At 37.0% G+C, this 24,036-nt stretch overlaps 1 pseudogene; it reads left to right on the top strand.

Moving 5' to 3' along the window:
* The first annotated feature begins 12,075 nt into the window (after positions 1-12,075).
* On the top strand, positions 12,076-13,429 carry LOC130867837 (zinc finger and BTB domain-containing protein 44-like; annotated as a pseudogene).
* Positions 13,430-24,036: the final 10,607 nt, after the last annotated feature.

Here is a 24,036-nt window from a genome sequence, read left to right as displayed (position 1 = left end):
TGTGGTAGTGTACTGGTGTAGAATAGCTCTATGATTATACTTGTGTAAGGTCAGAAATCTTGTATGTATTGTTGTCTTTGAACTGGAAAGCATAAATAAAGTGAGATTAATTAGATATCAGAGAGGTAGGGACCAAGTTGTAGCATTCACATAAAAAGGGTAAGGCCAGTTTTGTTACCTTCATTGTCAACAAAACAATCAAAATACTCAACTCAAATATATCTGTGACATTAAAAAGTCCATGATATCTTCACTGGTTCAACTTAGACCAATTGTTGTCAACCTTCCTAATACTTAAACTGTTTAACACTTCATGTTGTGGAGACCCTCAATCATGAAATTATTTTCACTGCTACTTCACAATTCTAATTTTGCTAATGTTATGAATCATAATATAAATATCCATGTTTTCTAATGGTCTTAGGCAACCTCTGTGAAAGGTTCTTTTGACCCCCAAAGGGGTCACAACCAATAAGTTGAGAGCCATTAAATTAGACCAATTTTTTCATGGTTTAAAACTTTCTGCTTGAAAGTTATGGCCACTCAATTAAATATTAAACATGAGCCCCATTTTCGAACTAGAATACCTTGAATGGAGAGCCATGGCCTTTATGAAAGACCCTAGATATGATGCGAAAATTCACAGTTATTTAATTTCCTAGCTTTTCCCTAAGATAAATAGATTCTTTTACCAATGTAATTTCTTTAAAGGTAAGGAAATAATAATATTTTTCAAAGATTACTAGTTGTTGAATAAGATAGTTTCAAAATGTTCCTGTGATGTACTTCTTAGAGTCAAAACTTATAAATGTCATGTGGTCAATGGAAGTTTAGTTTAGTTCTATCTCACAATATGTGTGCTGTGCCTTAAGTCAGTCTTATAGCTGCTCTCTAGTTTAGGAATGCATAATGGATTTAGTTATATGTGGCAGAATCCACATATTGTTTCCATGTCCTATAAAGTTATTTCTGTGGAGAATGGCCAAGTAGAAGCCAATAAAATATCATCAACTGAGGAAGATAATAGTAAAAACACAATATCATATTCTTCAAATGACTGCAGAAATCACTGCAGTTATCTCTCAGTTTCTGAGAATTCATTACATTCTCATTTCAGGAAGCCTGGCAGATACTAAAATCATCAAAGGCTCAATGTCCTCATATAAAATGATGTGATATTTCGGGATAACCTATATATTCTTTGCATATTTATCAAATGCTCTCTAGATTGTTTATATTATTTAATAATATGTCTATACATTACCAATTTTCATTGATTTATCATTGTTTTCAATGTATAGGATGATGGAGGAAGGTCATTGGTTAATTAATAAAGAAACTGCTTGGCCCTCATAGGTTAGAACATAGGTGGGTGGAGTAAACAGAACAGAATGCTGGGAGGAAGAGGAAGTGAGCTCAGATGCAGGGCAGCTCCTCTCAGAATCAGATGCCATGCAGCCAGCTGCCAGGTGAGACATGCTGAATCTTTCCCGGTAAGCGTACCTAGTGGTGCTATGCAGATTATTAGAAATGGGCTAAATTAATATGTGAGAATTAGCCTAGAAGAGGCTAGATATAATGGGCCAGGCAGTGTTTAAAAGAATACAGTTTGTATGTTGTTATTTCGGGGCATAAGCTAGTCAGGTGGCCGGGAGCTGGGTGGCAGGAACGCAGCCTGCAGCTCCTTCAACAATAGGAAACTCAAACCTGCCCAGATACTTAAAAAGTATTTTATGCATAATTTATTAAATTAAAACAATTATTTGAAATTTGTATGTATTTATACATTCTCCAAATGCAGAAGATCTAGAACTTAAAACTAGTATAATTAGTGAAGATGAAACATGAAATAAGGCATGAGGTGTCTTTCTTGATTTATATGCATTTAAGATTGTAAAAAGAGTCTCTTTGCCACAAAAGAATCAAAACACTAAACATACAGAATAAAGAAAGATTATTAAGAGCTGCAAAGGGAAAAGGCCAAGTAACTTATAAAGGCAGATATATCAGAATTACACATGACCTCTCAATGGAAAAAATGAAACCCAGAAGTTCCTGGTCAAGTGTTATGCAGACATTAAGAAAAGATAGATGCCAGCACACACTATTATACCCAGCAAGCCTTTCAATCACCATAGAGAGAAAAAACAAGATATTCCATGACAGAACAAGATTTAACCAATACCCAGCCACAAACTCAATACCACACAAAGTACTAGAAGGAAAGTTTCAAACAAAGGAATTTATCTACATCCCCAAAAACACAGAAAATAGACGATCTTATAGCAGAAAATCCCAAAGAAGGGGAAAACACACACAATAATAATACCAACAATGAAAACTAAAACTTTAACATAGCAAGAATACATACAACAACATAGTTACCAAGCAAAAATTATAGTTACAATATTTAGTCCATTTACACACGTGCTTATGTGAAAATTGCCACAAAAATGATATAGCACTGTTTAATGCACTTTTCCTGAAGAGAAAATGTCTCCTTAGTGGGCATACCAAATAAGGTGTCAACAATATACAAAAAAAAATGTTCCAATCTAAGTTGTTGTGTGACAAAACATTTCCTGGGAAGAAACAACACATATCTATTCACCTCAGATGAGGAGCCCAGCAAAGGCCAAAGTACAAATACTACCACAATCAATCTTGGTGAACCATGTACTTTATTGGAGCTACTTACAGGACTATGTGTAAAGTGGTACTTACAGGAGCAAAAATAACTCAAATCAGCTATATCACTAATGTCCATCCCAGCATATGCAACAGGTCAAAATAGCTGAGAACCAGGAACACTGTGCAGAGCCTATAAAACCATTAAGTAGTAGATTATCATTTCCAAGTGATTTCAGTTGGTCTAAACCTATTGGAAGCAGCTGTGGTAATTTGAAAGTGTTTGTGCCCCAAAGGCTCAGAGGGAGTGACACTATTAGGAAGTGTAGCCTTCTTGGAGTAAGTGTGGTCTTGTTGGAGGCTTGGTTAAACAGGCCCTTAATCCTGACCTTGATGCTGAAGGGCACACCTTTAATCTGGACCACATCTCTTGGAATGTGTCAAAGGAGTCCAGTCTTGAAGGTTTTGCTTCTCAAGCTTCACTCAGTGTGAGAGTCAGTAAACTTGTCTGCAAGATGTAGCGCTCTTAGGTCTAGCACCATGTCTGCCTGCAGGCTGCCAATTTCCCCTTCATAATCATGATGGACTGAACCTCTGAAACTGTAAGCTAAGTACTTTAGTTAAATGTTTGCTTTATAACAGTTGCCATGGGCTTGGTATCTTTTAACAGCAATAAAAACTTAACTAAGGCACCAGCTCAGTTGGTTTTTACTTCTTCCAAGGCAGTTGGGATGATCTTAGAGTTTTTTTTTTCACTTCCCTTGTCTGAGAGCTACACTCAGCCATCTTTATTGTTTAGTCTTGGGAGGAATGGACCTCGTGAATCTGGTCAGTTTTACGGAATTCCTGAAGCAATTTTGAGTTATTCACCTTCTAGCTTAAGTAGCTTCTTTACAGGATGGATTCTTTCAAATTTGTCACATCTGCCCCTTGGAAAATAAATGAGTTTAATTAGAGCTATTCATAGACACATGAATGGTGGGAGGCTTAAAAGGGCATTGGCAACTTAAGAATTACCACAGGACTGGTGTAGTAGGGAGCTGCGGGCCTCTTCCCACAGCCCAGCTCATGGTTGCCTGGCTAGCTTATGCCCCAAAATAAAGACACACAAACTCTATTCTTTTAAACACTGCTTGGCCCATTTCTGTTCATGTATGTAGCACCCCAAGGTGCGCTTACCGGGAAGATTCTAGCCTACGTCCATCCTGGGTCAGAGCTTCATCGTGTCTGCTCTGGAGAAGAGAGCATGGCGTCTGTCTCTGAGAGGAGCTGCCTTGCATCTGAGCTCACTTCCTCTTCCTCCCAGCATTCTATTCTGTCTACTCCACCCACCTAAGGGGTAGCCTATCAAATGGGCCAAGGCAGTTTGTTTATTGACAAATGACCTTCCTCCATCATTTCCCTTTTTTCTGTTTAAACAAAAAAAAAGGAAGGCTTTAACTTTAACATAGCAAAATTACATATAACAAAACAGTTATCAAGTAAAAATTACAATATTTACATCTATTTTATCTTTATCATAACTAAGGAAAACTATAACTATAACTATCTATCTATTATTCAACTCCGTCAAAGACTCCAGAAGAATACAATATTACCTAAGCAAACAAAAAGTAAGCAACTTCTAAACTCTAGAAATGACAGAGACATCTCACTGCCTGGACAGTCACCCAAAGTTCCTCTGTACCGTTGGGGCATCCATCTTCGGCCTAAAGGTCCATAGTATCCAGAGACATTTCCATGAAGCAGGAAATTTAAAGGCAGTTCAGTCACTATCTGCTGTGTCCTGCAGAATGTCTCGCAGACTCTTTCATGAATCAGGAACCCCGAAAGATCATCTCACCTTTAGGCAAGTTCAGCAGTCCTCTCTCTGCGGGTTCTTTGTGTCCAGTTTATAAAATAGTCCAGGCAAGAGCAGTTTCTTGCCCAAATGGCTATCAAACTCCATAAGGATCCTCTTCGATGCCCATCTTCTTCTTGAAGTAGATTGGTGCTGCCAGGAGCAGAGTGTCTCATTGTCATGAAAAACCCTAAGTTATTAAAACATTTAAAATACCATATTCTCTAGTCTTTGAAAGATATGATGAATGCCTATCTGAAATATATGCATGCACATCTAGAAAATCTAACTAACATGACTACAAACTTGACTATTATTGATAATTATCCATTAACAACCTATATACATTACATTTTGAAATAAACTATACAATCACAATACCTTAATATCAGAAATACATACACATATAATAAAATTGACCTTAAATTAATATCAGTAAACCAAGATTCATATCAATGCAAATTATTCACATCTATATCATCTCCCCCTTTAAATGTAAAAGAACATTTATAAACAATATATGGGAACATGGATGCAGTTTTTTCTCTCCAAACTGCTTCCTGCTGAATGGGGGCGCTGTTAATCAAGTCTTTCATGGTATAACCTGTGTGCTAGGTTCCTCTCAGTCGGCAGTTGAGCAAAGTAATTTTTTGAAGGTGTTCACAGCAACCCTTCAGGAGGACGTGGTCTATCATACCATATTGGGATCGAAGAAGCAATCCAAAGAGTCTCATCCTCTGTGAAAACAAAAGAAGAAACTCTTTTCCAAAGTATCATATCCTTAGATCCAAATTCTGAAGTCAAGGTATTTTGAAAATATCTATCTTGGATTTGTTCAGCAGCATTTATAAACAAATATCTTTTAGCATCTGTTGCTCCTTCCTCAGCATTCAAACAATTCAAAGAGAGCATAATAGCATACAGTATCAAGATTCTCTGTGTAATTTCCATCTTTGTGCAGCTTTATTTTAACTCTATTTTGTTTACTTTTACTTTTACTTTATATTTTCTGTATATCTTCGTCCTGGAATAACTCTTTAGACAAGGCTGTCCTTGAATTCAGAGATCTGTCTGTCTCTGCCTCCCAGGCAGTGGGATTAAAGGCGTGTGCTACCACACCTTGAAGTCTCAGAGGTCAAATCTCCCTCTGCCTTCCAAGTGTTGGGGATTAAAGGTGTGTACTACCACACCCAACTACTCTCTTTCTTCCTTATTTTACTTTTAAGAACTTTAACTTTCAGCCTGCATATATTTTTAAACACACTGTAAATCATTTAAAGTTTTCTTTTGTCTTTGAATCTCTCTTTACTGTATATCTCTCTCTCTTTTTCTGACCACATGAGTCTTTAATTTACCAAGCAATATCAGTAGGATGAAAGCCGTGCCATTCCTTAGCTTTCCAGCCTCATGGTGGAGATACCAGCTGTAGCCATGTTTATCACAACAACTCTGTGGCGTTTCAAGGTCCTTGCCAGAAAACAAGCTGCAATACTATATCCACAGACAACATTCAAGTCCTCTCTCTGTAGTCAGCCCTCCTGCCTCAAACAGTCAGAGTTTGCCCTGGCAGGATGGCCCAGAAAGCCGGCATTTTAAAACAGCACAATTTTTTTCCTGCTATGGCTGAAAACCGAAAAGCATGCCTTCAGCTTTTCACCAACACCGTTTTAAGTGTTTCGTGGCAGGACCTCTTAAATGAGCTGCAAGGTTTCACAGCTGAAGCTGAGTCAGGAAGCCTCTCTTAGATGAGAGTACTTGCTTGCCTCTAGCAAGCAGAGCAGACCCGAGAAATTGTTGCTACCAAGAAAACATGCTTTATTCTTTCCCAAGCTTTCTCAGGCTTTCAGTGGATTCAGTCATCCACGTCTGGGCGCCATCTGTAGTAGGGAGCTGCGGGCCTCTTCCCACAGCCCGGCTCATGGTTGCCTGGCTAGCTTATGCCCCAAAATAAAGACACACAAACTCTATTCTTTTAAACACTGCTTGGCCCATTTCTGTTCATGTATGTAGCACCCCAAGGTGCGCTTACCGGGAAGATTCTAGCCTACGTCCATCCTGGGTCAGAGCTTCATCGTGTCTGCTCTGGAGAAGAGAGCATGGCGTCTGTCTCTGAGAGGAGCTGCCTTGCATCTGAGCTCACTTCCTCTTCCTCCCAGCATTCTATTCTGCCTACTCCACCCACCTAAGGGGTAGCCTATCAAATGGGCCAAGGCAGTTTGTTTATTGACAAATGACCTTCCTCCATCAGACTGGAGAAAAAATTCTCACTTATAAACACTATGTATCGCCGGGCGATGTTGGCGCACGCCTTTAATCCCAGCACTCGGGAGGCAGAGGCAGGCGGATCTCTCTGAGTTCGAGACCAGCCTGGTCTACAGAGCTAGTTCCAGGACAGGCTCCAAAGCCACAGAAAACCCTGTCTCGAAAAAAAAAAAAAAAAAAAAAAACAACACTATGTATCTTTATGAAGGGAGGAGGCCTCTGGAGTTCCTACCCCAACCCCCCAACTGTTAACTGCCTCTAAATTCTGAGCTCCTCTCCACTGCATGATAAACTGACTATTCATAGACCCCATCTTGTGTAGGCCTCCTACAGTTAATCACTGTTGATAGTGGTTAGAGGCAAGAGTCATGTCATGCCCAGACAACAGTGCTTCACAAGAGCAGTTCAATCAACCTACAATATTTCCTCGTGATCTTCTATGCTGTCAAACTCCAGTAATAATAGATCTGTTAATTTTAATTTTTTATTTTATTTTATTTTTTTGGTTTTTTCGAGACAGGGTTTCTCTGTAGCTTTGGAGCCTGTCCTGGAACTCCCTTTGTAACTTTACTTCAAGCTTTAACTATTTTCCTATTTAAATAGTAATTCACATGTCTTTACAAGTACTTAAATATTTTTTATTATTATATCTCTTAAATATTTCAGTGAATATATGAGATTGTTCATACAGTTGTTATACTGATATGATATTGACATTCTATTACATTACTGTTTTTTATAAATGTATTATTTGTTATTTTGTACTAGTGTAATTATATATTAGCCTCTAAGATAGCATTAATGGTCTTTCCTCCTTATATGTTTGATCTCATATATTACACTCCAATTTTGAATACGGAGAATGTATAAGCTACAGGGTGCTGTTTATTTGATTGTATTTTATTTGAGAAAATAGATCATAAAAATAATGTATCTATTTCTGCGAGGCTTTTAATTAGCAATGGCAAAGAAACTATCAAGCAAAGAATATCCTGAGGACCTGAAAACAGCCCAGTGGTTGATATCCTTAAAATGAAGATGGACCAATTGTGTGTGTGTGTGTGTGTGTGTGTGTGTGTGAATGTGTGTGTGTGCTTGTGTATGCAACATGTCCCAAGCCATGTCTGTGAAATCAATGATCAGATGGGGATCTGACATTCAAGTTCTTGGCAAACAATTTTTATGAGGATCAATCTATCTCACATCTGACTAAAATTTTATACTTCATAATAGACACCATACCAGAAGCATCCGTGCAAGCAAGTCTTATATTTCTGATGCATAGTAAAAGCCCTAGATAGCAGCTCACTGCTACTTTAAACACTACTTGTAAGGGCAAGATGATGTGAGGAAATACTTAGATATTATGAATATTTGACTTTCATTTAAAAATCATCTAAACTACAAATTTAATAATGGAAATAAAAGTTTTCTGTACAATGTCTTCCTATCACTTTTGAAACAGGTTTGCTACTTCACCTAAATGGAGAAAGTATAAAGCACGATAAAGGAGCATGAGAACAAACACCACAGGAATTTCCATACCACAACTGCATGAAACACCATCAGCAGACTAACATTTTTCTAAGCACACATCAATAGAGATATTTGTACAGACTATAATTCTTTAGGTAAATAAAAACCCTTAATGATACATATAAATCATCTTTGCACTATACATTCATATCTAAGTGTTTATCATTGATGGTTTCATATTTTTCTATTTTATGGAAGTAAATTTATTTCTATCATTACTATGAATTTAATGCCATTCTAACATGACAGTATCTTTTCACCATTATTTGTTTCACAGTTGTATATTCCTCATGAGAATAATTTCTTAGATCTTGTGGGAAAATGTGAACAGACATTAACAATTATTAAACATTTAAATTTATTCTTATATAAGGCATGTCTGGTAATATTTGTTCCCTAAATCTTTTTTGACAACCTCATGCTATTTATTTATTCAGCATCTATAGTGTCTTTTTTATACGACCCTTTATAATACTAAATTCCCTTATGTGTTCCCTTAGGTCTACTTTTGAATCTGAATCAATTATGTACATTTGGTCTCCTAGACCATTTCATTAGCGGATTTCATTTTTTTCTTTAAATTACAACAACTTTTTGATCATCACTTTGTATAGAAATTTCTTCATGCAAGTCATCAATTGTACAGATTTCTTGACTATTTTCATCCTTGTCTAATTTCATAAGTGATAGGAAGACATCACTTTCATCCTTGTCTAATTTTTATAACATTTTTACCATTTTAAGAAATGAAAGGGGCCTGGAGAGATGGCTCAGTGGTTAAAAATACTGAATACTGTTCCACAGGACCTGAGTTCAATTCCCAGCAACCTTATGGGAACTCAAAATTGTCAGTAACTCCAGTTCTAGGGGACCCAACACCTACGGCAAAACACCAATGCACATTTAAAAAAATGAAAACAAATGAAAGATTCCTGGTGGTAATTAATTCAAATGGCCTTCAATACCCAACATGGGAAACTAGTATTTTTAAGAAATTAGGCTTTCCTGATTTAAAAATTCTGCAATATTTTTACACTATCCTAAAATGGAGAGTGAAATACTATTGATGTTACTGAACATTGTTTTATATATTTCCATTTCATCTTGCATGTAGTTTTTTCTGAACTTCTTTGAACTATTAATTTCCTAAGATTACTTTTAAAATCATATCTTTAATCTAGCATTACATACTATAATCACCATCTCCTTTTTCATGTTTGTGTTATATCATCAGACTCTTTTATTAAAATTTTATATTGCGTTAAGCATCTCGATCTTATTTCTACATCTAGGGACATCCTTATACTGTTTTAGTATTACTGTGTCAGTTGAAGAAATAAGGCGATATCTAGCAAAGTTGTACTAACACAATCTATATAGCTATCCCTGATCTATTAGTCCATCTTCAGTGCACATATGCCCACATTACTTTTGCAAAATGTACAATCAAATATTTCTCTCAAATCTTTTTTCCTAATAAAATTTACTGCAGTATTGCATACCACTGATACTTCCACTAATTTATAGGTAACCTTTTACTGCCCACTGAGTATTTTCAGTAGCTAATTGTGTAATGTTATAAACTGTAACTGTGAATATATTCTAGAACACTATGGTTGTGCTAAAGGGGCATGCTGTCAAACTGCTTTCTAAATATATACATTTGTACTCATAGACGAGGCTATTATCAACCTTTGTGAAAGAAGCTTCTTTCTGAAGTTGTGGGGTCTCCTATTTCCTCCTGTGTCATAGGTCACTGTCCATGAGGGCAGAGGAAGCAGAGGTAGTGAGCAGAATTCTAATCGCTGTGAGCATGATGAAAATAACTTCTAGTAGTTAGTTTCAGAGAGACAGCTCAGTTTATTGAAACAATGGGACTAGTTTATATAGCTCAAGTCAGAGGGAGGGGAAGACAAATGAATAAGAGAAGGAATATACTAATTTGTATATGCAGAACTAATTGAGAACAGACAAACATTAATGACATGCCAATTCAATTACCAGAGTGTGTGGGAAGAAAGAGGGAAGCTTATGTGTTAAGTCATTTGCAGTGTGTTTTGTGCAGTGTTATCCTCTAAATAAGGTCAGGCATCTGTGTTTAGAGATACTCTCCAATTAAGGTTTAGGCAGAGAAGAGGGATCCCTGCTGAGAACGAGAGCAATGGGGGACATTGTGAACCTCAACCTTAAATAGAAAGATTCTCCAACATGCAGTGGGCAGTACGGAAAGATCCATAACTATTTATGTAATAAGAAGTGACTGTTGAGTGCTTAGCCCTAAATGGAACATCTAAATCAACCTATCCAAGCTCAAGGAGCAGCACATAAGAGAAGGTAGAAAGAATGTAGAAGCTGGAGGATAGAAAGAGGCCTATAAAATCCCATTTTCTGAACAGAACATCACTTTTACGTCCATGAATCCAAATCATCAGTGGCTACCTGCACAAGACTGAGCCCATTAGCATTCCAGCATTGATAGAGAAGGGGGATCACAAGATCCTATCCTTCCTTTTATAGAAGCTTGTAACACCCGATTTTGTGTTACACCCTCGGTACAGTTCGCGTGCCACTGTACTGTACATGAGTCAGGTAAGGGCCTGGAGATTGAATGAACACACAAAGAGACCTGGGTCATTCGAAAGAAGATCAGCGGAATGCCCTTTATTCAGCCTTGGGGAAGTCCTTAAGTACCTAACTGCTGCACAAGGACCTAGGCCCAGGGAGGTGGGAAATTACCATACCAACACTGGAGTCAATGCCCTACAGCTAATCACCAGGGGGGGCAGGGGAAGCACAGGTACAAACAGAATGCTTTGTCAGCTGACACAGAATACTTTGTCAGCTGACCAGAAACTGTCCTCATAGATGCATCCCAGGAACAAGGGTAGACCTGTGCCCTACAGAAGATATAAGCTGTTAGCTTATTAAAGGTAAAACAGGCATGTTCCTGAGTGCTGCAGCCACTAGTAAGTTACCCCTGTTCAAATACATATTCACTACATCTAATCATGCAGGAAACCATAATTAAATAACATAGGTCATAAAAATTTAAAAGAAGCAAAAGTAGGAAGGAAATTGATGAGGTGAAGAGGGGTTCAGTGGGAAAGAGAGAGAAATGAGAAGATAATCAGAGTATCAAAGTACATTGTGTGCCTATATGTGTTTGAAATTCTAAAATAAATGATTTTTAGAGGACACTGGAGAAAGCAAACTGCCTCATGAAGAAAAGGCATTTGACCCTAAGCCAAAGGACCTGAGTTCAATCCACTGGATATATACAGTAGAAAAAGTAGAAGATTCCCACATGTAGTCCTTTAACTTCCATATAAATATTCTCAATCAAAACTGCATACACACACACACACACACACACACTAAATACATGTAAAAAAAGAACATTATAAAAAAAATAAAAAGTCACAGCCTCTGTATTTGTTATTTGTCTCATTATTGTGACAAAATACCTGACAAGAGCAAATTAAAGCAAGGGTTTATTTCAGGTTACAGTTCCGGGTGATACAATCCATCATAACACAGAAGGTATAGAAGTAGGGGCGCCGGGCCTTCTCCCAGTGCTTTGTACTCTCACACGTAGTAGGTACACGGGCTGAAGAGTGGCAACACCATGGATGCCCACTTTCAGGCTGCACATTGGCCTAGGTGGGCTGCCAAGATAGGGTCCCCTGAGCCTCGGGTGGGTGTGGGGGAGAAGAGCCAGTCGCGGGCTTCACTCCAACCCCTGCTGCCAGCAGGACATTTCTGATTTATTGCATCCTTGAAGAGCATCAGTAGAAGAGGTTAAAAAAAAGATGGGTGTGAAAATATTTACTCACAGCTCCTCTTCCCACAGCCAGGAAATGCAGGGAAAACTAAATATGTTATCAAATGATGGACATTTTTTTTGATTTCACTTTTCGTTTCCAGCATAAAATTTTTCAGGCTCAAAAGGTGGTACTAGAAACTTGCAGTGATTTCTTTTGCAAAAAACGTGTGGGCCAAGCAGAGGATTAGAACAAAAATGTTTTGTATCACATCAATTTTCAGTGACTGGCTTTATACCTCTTTTAGAATATGCTTACACAGCCACTCTGCCAATTAATACAGAAAATATTATTGATGCTATATGCAAATGCAGCTATATGCAAATGTTTTGTGTTGCTAGTAACTGATTAGAGTTCATGAAATCAAGTATTTTGTGGAATACACCACATAGCCAACCAGAAAATGGTCTAGATTCTGGGCAAGAAAATAATTCTAACTGCAATTTTACTTCTCGAGATGAAAGTATTTCTCCAGTGTCTTCAGTTTGCAGTGTTGTGGAAAGGACCATTCCTGTCTGCTGAGAATCCCAAAGAAAACGCAAAAGCTACATTGTGATGTCTCCTGAGAGTCCCGTAAACTGTAGCACACAAACAAGTTCAACCCAAGTATTGAATTTCTCAACTTCCTATGCAGAAAATAGAAATCAGCCAGTTGACTCTTCTTTAGCTTTTGCATGGACTTTTCCTTTTGGAATTGATTGAAGGATTCAGCCTGAGAAAGCAAACCAGACAGAAAATAACGAGATGTTAGAGTTGCTGGCCTGTCTGAGGCTGTAGAAGAGTGACTATGTGACTTGTGAGAGTACAAAAACTACCTTGCCTCTAGGGACAGAAGAGATGTGCAGGTCAAAGTAGAAAGATTAAGTGTTGAGGAAGTCCATGAGGAAGTGTCTTAGCCTGTCAGTGCATCTCAGAGCTCACTGAGTGGTCAGCAGACAGTGCTGGGAAGTAAACCAGTTCAAGAGGACCTTCTGATTAGTCCACAGTCTTCCCCTATAGGTTCATTAGATTAAGGAGTTACAGAGAGGTTGCCTACACTTCAAATCACTTCTAACACCAGTGCTCATACAGACAATGATGACAGAAAATGTTCAGTATCCCTTCCAACTCTACATTGCTCCTTCTACCAGCAGTATAGAGCGACCAAGTCCAAATGGTCCAGACAGACCTGTCCAATGTCTAAACTGTGGGGTTCGATTCACTCGTATTCAGAACCTAAAACAGCTCATGCTTATCCATACTTGGTAATTAAACCATTTCAGTGTGACCACTGTAAAAATGTTCACCAGGGCTTGCTCAATAAAGATGTACCCATTGCCTAAAGCATGAAGTGATTTCTTAGTGCCAGACTACTTAAACCAGGAGCGGGAAGAGACTCTTGTTCAGTATGCTCTTGGAGAAAACACTTTTGAAAGCAACTTTTCTGTTCAAATACTTGTGATTTCACAGGACTCCTCAATCCAGAATTGTGAAAGTTCTTTCCCTTTGGGGTCTCCTGGTGGGCTTGCAGAAAAGGAGGAGGATGTGCATGAGCATCCAAAGATCAGTGCTCACACCGAGGCCACCCAAGATGACCCCCCCCCAAAGTCAAAGCTGTCTGCAATAACTATTGAGTAACTTTGTGATTTGGCATCAGTTTAGGTTTTTGGAAACTGACTGTTCTTGATCTTTAACCTTTAAAGTTAACTTTTTAAACAAAGAAGGGTATCAGTTTGTAAGTCCTGAAGTGGGAGGGTTGCTTTGCTTTTTTTCTTCCATAGCTGAGAGATCCCTTCTGTATGTATACAATAAGGTAACACTGAAACAGAACATAAACTCTGAGACTTAAGGAGAAGCAGCTGATTTCAAACATGGCATTCTTCTCATTATTAAAAGTGGGCAACGGAAGATACAGAAGAAAACAGTTTATTGTTGACTTTCCTGAGATGAGAGGGCTCATGGGAAGTTACTAAACAGAATTTGACAATGCCTAAGTAAATGTTTACTCATAGATGCAAGGTGTTATGAACCCTATAGTTTTGGAAGTATTTATTGTAACTTTTTCAAATGAAAGTACATAATTTTGAAATCCAGCATATTATTTTTTAAGCCATTATGAATTTTCATGGTGAAAAATTGGCATCGGGCAGGCATTTCATGTACCTTTATAGCACCACTCCAAAGGCTAAGAGGTGTGATTGAGAGAAGTCAGGCTGTTCATGGAATGGCCAGGGTATAGAATAAGGTATGTATACTCCATCTTTATAAAAATTGTTTTAATGCTGTTTTTCATACTAAAATGAATGTTTGTTTACCTGGCCTTTGAATGCTGAAACGTGGCTAACTAGAACATTGCCCAGATAAGTGTCCTATTGTCCCATCAACAGCACTTTCACTTGCATATACTATCGTGTTGCCACATAAAAGAAAAGTATTGAGGACATTTCATATTTTATATATAGGTTAATGTATTGTTGGGGATGTTTATGCTATGCTGTTTAAGACAAAATGAAAGAATTCTGTTTTGAAGCTACATTCTTAATCTAATTAAGATTGTTTACAGCAACACATATTACAACAATACATTGTCCTTGTTTGAAAATGGTTTGAGGTATAGCCAAGTTTGTTAAAAGCAGTTGCAGTTTTCATGGGATATAAGCAATGTGAGAGATAAGAAGAGGTTGTAAAATGATCATCTGTGGCACAGAAATTGGGGGGTTGTTAAGACTAAAATCTAAAAACCTTGCTACTCGGATGATGACATTTATATGATACCCTAGGTTGAGATATACTTTTTTATCTGGTGCCATTAAAGCCTCTTTGGTCTGAAAAAAAAAGAAGTAGTTTGTCACATTGTGTTTACAGTTAGGATTCATAGGGTCTTGAATTTTTGTGCTCAGCTCCATTTCTCCTTCCCATCCAGCCCAGGAATCAGCCTGTTAAAGGATGGAATGGTACTGCCCACATTTAGGGTCGCTTTTCCACTTCAACAAATCTAATCTAGATGATTTTTCAAAGAAAGGTCCAGAGATTTGTTTACATGGTAGTGCTAGATCTCATCAAGTTGAAAATCAAGTTTAACTGTCATACTTTCATATCATATGTGCTTCTAAGCCTGCTTTGCTAGCTGCTGCATAATGCTTTTGTGGGGGCAAAATCCTTTAAATTTCCACACTAGGCCTCAAGATTATCAGTTTCATTTCTTTTCTCCATTCAGTATTTCAGGGATCCCATTTTTACTTTTGCTGTCTTAAATTAAGAAACTAAACTAGTCTGTAAATTAAAATTTTAATTTTAATTCAACAACTCGCATACTTAAATGCTATGCTTGATTTTTAGCAACATGAGCTCTGTGATTACAAAATATAAGAGCTTCTTTTAGACTGGCATGGAAGCACCTTGATTTATTGACTATAACTTGAGCCAGGATTTAATAATCTTTGAACTTGTCTTTTTCTTTTTGTGATAAACCAACTGAATTCAGTAGAACCTATTCCACAGGTCAGTCTTTTACTCATCATTACTGTCATAGTAATCAAGTGAAGCAAACAATCAGGCTCACATTTCAGTTGACATTTCATCACACTCAAGCACAATGATAGCTTCTCTAATTCTGAGGCAATCATGTAATCTGTTTTTACCAGCACTGATTTTTTTTTCCCCCTTTGAAAAGGAAGCACGACCAAACTAATAGCCTATGATAGGTAGTTTATCTCCTGGGATCACAAGTTTTACTCATCATGCAGCAGTCTATACTGAACTGGAAGAAAACAAAAAAAGTGATTCTGACATGCTATAAATTTTGCATTCAAGATACAAAACAATCTACAAAATGTTTTAAAACAAGGCACTGTAGTTGGTATAGCATATTTGCTTTTGTAATTTCCTACCAATTATTCACAATTACCACTGTAGTTAGAATTGTAAAATTTCATAAAAACAATTATTAACCAAAATATAGATAGACTATAAGCATTATGAGATATTGGCTAGTAAAGTTGATTCTAAATAATGTAGAAATAGCAAATGTAAAGAGTATTCATTCTACCTCTGACATAAAGCACTGTAGATCTCTTTCCTTAGTCCCAACACCCAGCACTGATATATAGAGTACTCATGCTTTTCAACTAAATGATATAGATGTGGTTCTGGTAACGTGATGGTAGAACCTTCTAGAAAGTATTCCTGTAGTATAAGGCAAAAGATTGTTTATAGAGAAGTGTCTCATAAGATACATTGGTTGCAAACTCCTTGAGGAAAGTATCAGCTGTTTACTATGGCATGTTGGTGACCACTGCACACTGCACTAAGCAGGCACTGGTGAGATGAACTATATGACAAAACCTAATGTCAGAGAAAACTCAGCATGCTGCTATGACTGTGTAGTCAGCAGTACATTGGAACTCCAAATCAAAATGTCCTTCTCCTTATAGAGTACCTCCAGTATCCTCTACTGAGAAATACTTCTGGCAAGGAAAAAGAATTTAAGGCAACCAAACTATTTCTAAAATGACAGTCTAAAATTAGTATTCATAAGCTTTTTTTGCTGTTAAAAATGCTTCTCAGTTATTGCTTGCTTCCTTGGTATATTTCTTTTTTTTATTTCTTTTTTTTATTGAAAAAAAATTTCTGCCTCCTCCCAGCCTCCCATTTCCCTCCCCTTCCTCCCACTCCTCTCCTTCTCCCTCCACTACTCTCCCCCTTCCTCTCCAGTCCGAAGAGCAGTAGGGTTCCCTGCCCTGTGGAAAGTCCAAGGTCCTCCCCCCCTCCATCCAGGTCTAGAAAGGTGAGCATCCAAACTGGCTAGGCTCCCACAAAGCCAGAACATGAAGTAGGTTCAAAACCCAGTGCCATTGTCCTTGGCTTCTTATCATCCCTCATTGTCCGCCATGTTCAGAGATTCCGGTTTTATCCCATGCTTTTTCAGTCCCAGTCCAGCTGACCTTGGTGAGCTCCCAATAGATTGGCCCCACTGTCTCAGTGGGTGGGTGCACCCCTCGTGGTCCCGACTTCCTTGCTCATGTTCTCCCTCCTTCTGCTCCTCATTGGGACCTTGGGAGCTCATTCCGGTGCTCCAATGTGGGTCTCTGTCTCTATCTCCATCCATCAGCTAATTACTATGACATGGGTATGTAGTATAGAAACAGTTCCCAAAGAAAATATTTTCTTCTTGTAGGGCTTCCATCCAACCATTGCTTTTTTTTTTCTTTTTATGTTATAGAAATTTAAATTTATAAACTGTCTTATTTGGTTCTTTCTGATTAAAAAGGTTTGACTTACCCAATGATTATAAAATTTTCTTTAAGTTGCCTATATATTGATAATTATTCTGACATATATCTGCAAGAATTAATCTCTACAGACCATTTCAGTACTTAGATTTTCACTTCTTTCATTTCTATTATGCAATATTTAGTAGAACTTACCTAATACAATTGATACAACGACAAGATAGATTTTATGTGAAATGATTGTTTGAGTGTTTGGCCCAAAGTGAGTGCTAATCATAGAGTACTGAATGCAGTTTTTAGCAATAAAATTTTACTAATATTAATGATTAATATTATAAACTATGTATATAAACTTATATTCTATGTTTCTACCTAAAATAATCCCATGCAATTATAATCTGTCACTAATATAATATTTTTGCTAAGTTATTTCTATAATTGATTTAAAAATGTTTAATTTTATGGATTAGATAACATATATATTTTACTTTAATAAAAAGCTAATACAGTATGTATTTCAAAGAAAAATTTTCATATTTATAATTGTGATTTATCTCAAAGCATACATTAACATGACTTTAACAATTTTTAAAATATATTTATTCTCCTCTCATACAATACATCCCTACTACAGCTGCTCCTTCTTCCCAACCTCCTCGATGCCCCTCCCCCAGATCCAATCCTTCCCCACTCCACACTTCCTACCCACCACTCCCTCTAGCAAAGAGCTGGCCTCCCAGGGACATAAACTGAACACAGTACAAAAGAATATAGTAAGACTGGGCACAAACCCTCTCATAAAGGTGAGATGATCCAATCCAGTAGGAGGAAAAGTGTTCCAAGAGCAAGCAAAAGAGTCAGATATGCCCCCACTTCCACTGTCAAAAGTTCTCCCCCCCCATCAAAAAAAAACAACCCTCCAAGCCAACAACTATAACATATAGGCAGAGGACTTAGCATAGACCATGCAGAGTAAATTATTGCAGTTTTAATCTCCGTGAGGCCTCATGAACCCTGCTTTATTTATTTATTCCATGGATTGTACTCTCTCAGTGTGCTCAAACCCTCTGGATCCCACAATTCTTCCTCCCTCTCTTCCAGAGGGTTCTCAAAGCTCCAAGTGGAAGGACACAATGCATACCTCCAACCTGGGTTTTCTCTCTGCCTAATGTTTGACTGTGGGTCTCTACCTCTGTTCCCATAGGTTGTGAGAGGCAGCGTCTGTCAGATCACATCTGGACTAGGCACCTATCTACAAGTATAGCAGCACATCATAAGAGTAAACCATTGACTCTTGTTTACTTTACCAGTTGTGTTTGTTTCTACCGTAGGTCCCTGGACTCTCCACCCTTTGATTAGTGGCCATCCAGGCAATATCAGCTATGGGCTTAATCTCATAGAGTGGGCCTCAAATAAGAGTAGTCCATAAATTGGGAATTCCACAGGATCTGTGGCACCATTTCGCCACATCTTGCAGGGAGGACAGAGCGTAGGTCAAAATTTTTGTGCCTGGGTTAGTGTTGCAGGTTCACTACTGTAAACCTTGCCTGGTTATAGAAGATGAACTGTTCAGGCTCCATATCCTCCATTACTGGGAGTCCTCAATACATCATCCTTATAGATTCCAAGGAGTTTCCTTTTCACTAGGTTTCCACAAGACCTCCAAAAGTGTCTAACTATTCCAATGTCTCTCCTAATACTCTTTCTGGACATCCCTCTCCAATCACATGATCCCTTCTATTCCCATCCCAAATGCCCCCAGTCAACAGACAGTATCTGTTTATTTCCCCTTTCCAGGAAGATATTAAAAAACCCTCCTCTTTACCTAAGCTCTCTGGGTGTATGGATTGTAGGTTGGTTATCATCCATTTAAGGTTGATATTCACTTATAAGTAAATATAGACATTATTTGTATTTCTAGGTCTGGATTACCTCACTCAGGATAATTTTTTCTAGGTCTGTCCACTTACTTAGAAATTTCATGATACTATTTTTAATAGCTGAACAATACTCCATTGTGTAAATGTACCACACTTTCTTTATTCATTATTTGGTTGAGGGACACCTAGGTTGTTTCCAGGCTCTTGTTGTTATAAACAAATGCACAATGAACATAGTTGAGTAAGTGTTTTTATGATAGAATGTAACATCATTTGGCTATATGTATAATAATGTATAGCTGGGTATTGAGGTATTGATTGCCATCTTTCTGAGGAACCAACTTGTTGATTTCCATAATGGCTGTACAAATTTGCTCACATACTTGCAATAAAGGAGTATTCCTTTGCTCCACATCCTCCCCTGCATGAGCTATCACTTGTGTTATTGATATTAAGCTTTCTGACAGATGTAAGATGGAATCTCAAACTAGTTTTTGCTTTGCATTTCCCTAGTGGCTAAGGATTTTGAACATTTCTTTAAGTGTTTCTCAGCTCTTTGATATTCTCATATTGAGAATTCTCAGTTTAGATGTATACCCCATTTTAAATTGATTGTTTGGTTTGTTGATATCTCGTTTCTTAAGTTCTTTATATCTATTAGATGTAGACTTAGTGAAAATATTTTTCCATTTGATAGGCTGCCATTTTCCCCCTAATGATAGTGTCCTTTGGCTTCCACAAGATTTTCAGGTTTCTGAGGTCCCATTTAGTAATTGCTGATCTTAATGACTAACCTATTCAGGAAATTGTCTCCTGTTCCAGTGGATTCAAAGTTATTCCTCACTTTGTTGTCTATCAGGTTCAGAGTATCTGGATTTATGTTGCGGTCTTTGATCTACTTGGACTTGAGTTTTGTGCAGGGTGATAAATATGAATCTATTTGTTTTCTTCTACATGCTAACATCCAGTTACAACAGCAACATTGGCTGAAGATGCTTTCCTTCTCTTATTGTGCATTTCTGGCTTTTTTTTAAATCAAAAATCAGAGGTTCATATGTGTTTGGATTTATGTCTGGTTCTTCACTATGATCCTATTGATCAATGTTTCTCTTTTTATGGTTTTTATTACTATAGCTTTGTGGTAGAGCTTGAATTCAGAGATGGCGATCGCTCTAGAAATTCTAATATTGTTCAGGAGTGTTTAACCTGAGTTTTTTGTTTCTCAATATAAAACTGAGTTTTGTCCTTTCAAGGTCTGTAAAGAATTGTGCTGGAATTTGGATGAGGATTGCATTGAATGTGTAGATTGCTTTTTACAGACTCGCCTTTTTTAATTTGTTAATCTAATGATCCATGAGCATGGGAGATATTTATATCTGCTGATAAACTCTTTAATTTCTTCAAATCCTTGAAGTTTTTGTAATTCAAGGTTTTCATTATCTTGGTTAGAGTTACCCCAAAGATATTTTATGTTATTTGTGACTATTGTGAATATTGTTGTTTCTCTGATTTATTTCTTGCTCCTTTTGTCATTTGTATATAGGTGGGCTACTGATTGTTTTGAGTTAATATTGCATCCAGCCTCTTCACTAAAGGTGTTTATTAGTTGTAGGAGTTCCCTGGTGGGATTTTAGGGTCACATATGTATTCAGTCATATCATCTGGAAATAATGGGACTTTGACTTCCTGCTTTCTAATTTGCATCCCTCGATGTCTTTCAGTTTTATTGTTGTTCTAACTAAAACTTCAAGTACCGTATTGAATAGAGTGAACAGCCTTGTTTTGAATGACTCTCATTTAACTTGATGATGGTTATAGGATTCCTGAAAATTCTCTTTATTATGTTTACGTGTCTTCTTTATATCCCTAATTTCTCCATGACTTTTTATCATGAAGGGGTTTTGGATTTTGTCAAAGTTTCTTTTTGTCATCCCATGAAATGATCATGTGGGGTTTTCTTGTTCTGCTTTTTTTTATATGGTGGATTATGCGGATTCATTTTCATATATTGAATTATCCCTGTACCTCAGACATAAAGCCTACTTGATGATGGTGATTGATGTTTTTGATATGTTCTTGGATTCCTTTTGTCCATGTTTTATTGAGTGCCATGGACCACTTCAGTGGAGCCACTTAGATGGTGGGAGAAGCAGGGTCTTGGTAAACAGGAAGTCACAAGGTCAGCAACAACAGACAAACACAACACACAAGAGAGTGGTTGGAGTCTGCTGCAATTTCACTGAATTCATGTTTCATTGTATAGTATTCAAGCAAAGAACAAATCAGAAGTTCATGTATCAATAGTTGGCATAGTATGAAAGCCCTTTTTAATCACATCAGTGATTTTTAAGAAAAGCATATTATCTAGGTCTTCTATTTCATTCCATTGGTCAATGTCTCTGTTTTTATGCCAATACCAAGCTGTTTTCATTACTGTAGCTCTATGATAGAATTTGAAGTCAGGGATGGTAATGCCTCCAGAAGTTCCTTTATTGTATAAGATTGTTTTGGCTATCATGGGATTTTTGTTTTCCATATAAAGTTGATTATTGTTCTCTCAAGGTCTTTGAAGAATTTTCTTGGGTTTTTGATAGAGATTGTGATGAATTTATAGATTGCCTTTGTTAGAACTGCCATTTTTACTATCTTGATCCTACCCATCCAAGAGCATGGGAGATCCTTCATTTCTGGTGTCCTCTTCAATTTCTTTCTTCAAAGCCTTAAAAAAAATAAAAAAAAAAGAAAAGCATATTATCAGGAACAGGTGTTAGACATAAGACATCCTTTGAAGAGGAGCTCTTGTCCTTGGGTACATAAATCTCAGACAAGTGGTTTCATCTTAACTAAGAATAGAAAGTTTCTGACTCATTATCGCTATCATGGCCCTTCCTCTTTCTAATCCTTTCTTTATTTCATCTAGTGACCAAATATGCCAAATCAGTTCTCTGCACCTGCTGAAATATACGTTTTTGTACCTTCTTATGCAGCAGACACCATGGGGGTTGAGATCTAGCAAACCTATCCATAAAGTTCAAAGTATAATATAACACTCTTTGTCCATCAACATTAACCCATCTATTCTCTTGCTCATCATACACCCCCATGTATACAAAGGTTCTGCTATAGTCTTTTACATTCCCATACTGTGCTTCCCTATCCCAGAGCTGTTTCTGAAGAGATAATCCTTGTCTTATAGATATATAAAATATCATTATTAAAAGATATTGTGCAAAGCCCATATCCTGCATAGCCAGCTAATCCAGAAACCCGTTTATGTCTCAGCTGTGGCTAATACCAGGCCTTCTGCCATTGACTTCCAGGAAGCCTAGTCCCGTAAGACACATAGCTCCAGTCCTGCATTATGATGTATGTCATGTCACAAAGACGACACTGGAGTTGGTGTGGCAATTGAGTATTTTGCTTCTGTTTTCATAGGAAAATAAATCTCTAATTTTCTTTCTTTGTTGAATCTTTATGTGGTTTGATTACTAGAGTGGCTGTGACCTCATAAAATAAATTTAGCAACATTTCTTCTATTTCTATTTTATGGAATCATTTGAAGAATATTGGCAATACTTCTTGTTTAAAAATCCAATAGAATTTCAGACAAAAACCACTGAGCCCTGGGCTTCTTTTGATTGAAAGACTTTTAATGGGTACTCTTATTTTAGTGGGGATTATAGGGTTATTCAGTTTTGTTTATCTGATATTTATTTAACTTTGGTTAAGTGGTATCTATCGAGAAAATTATCCATTTATTTTAGATTTCATAATAGTGAAGAGTACAGGTTTCTAAAGTATGACCTAATTATTCATTGGATATCCTTGGTATTTGCTATTATAGTCCCCTTTTTGTTCTTGATTTTGTTAACATGGATATTCTATCTCTGTCTTTTAGTTAGTTCATTAAGAATTTGTTTAGATTGTTGATTTTCACAATGAATCAACTATTTGTTTAATTGATTCTTTATGTTGTTCTCATTGTTTCTATTTTATTAATTTCAACATTGAGATTGATTATTTCCTAAGGTCTACTCCTTTTTTTTTTACAATAAATTACTTTTTTTACAATAAATTTTCTGGTTTATTGTTTAAAATGTATTTTCTTATAGTCCTGCAGGGCAGAAATCAGTTGTCAAGGATTCCAGATGATTACTGTGCTCCTGGAAGTTCTGTGATTACTTCTTTTTGTTCTAGAGCTTTCAGGTATTCTGTTAAGTTGCTAGTATGAGTTTCTCTCCAATTTCTATGTAGTCAGTGCCATGAATTTTTCTCTTCACATTACTATCAATGTGTCCCATAAGCTTGGGCATCTTTTATAATATTTAATTCTAGGAAATATCTAATTTCTTTCTTTATTTCTGTCTTGATCCAGTTTTCATTCAGTTTGTTCAGTTTCCATGAGTTTGTAGGCTTTCTGTTGTTGAAGTCCACATACGTGGTGGTCTGAAAGGATGTGAGAGGTTATTTCAATGTTCTTGTATTTGTTGAGATTTTCTTTCAGACTCAGTGTGTAGTTAATTTTCGAGAAAGTTCTTTTTTTTTTTTTTTTTTTAGGTACTGAGAATAGGTGTATTCTTTTGTGATTGTATGAGATGTTCTGCAGAAATTTGATAGGTTTATTTGAGTCATAGCATCTGTTTGTTCCATTATTTCTCTGTTTAGGTTCCTTCTGTATTATCTGTCCATTGTAAGAGTGGGGTATTGGAGTCCCCCAACATCAATGTGTGAGTGTCAATGTGTGAGTTAAGCTTTAGTAATTTTTGTCAAATGTGGGTACAGTTGCATTTGGAGCATAAATGTTAAGAATTGAAAGAATATTTTGGTAGATCTTTCTTTTGACGAGTATAAACTATCCT

The sequence above is a fragment of the Chionomys nivalis genome, chromosome X, assembly GCF_950005125.1.
Source record: "Chionomys nivalis chromosome X, mChiNiv1.1, whole genome shotgun sequence".
Lineage (NCBI taxonomy): Eukaryota > Metazoa > Chordata > Mammalia > Rodentia > Cricetidae > Chionomys > Chionomys nivalis.
The sequence above is the reverse complement of the archived record's forward strand: the minus strand, read 5'-3'. Positions and strand labels throughout refer to the sequence as shown.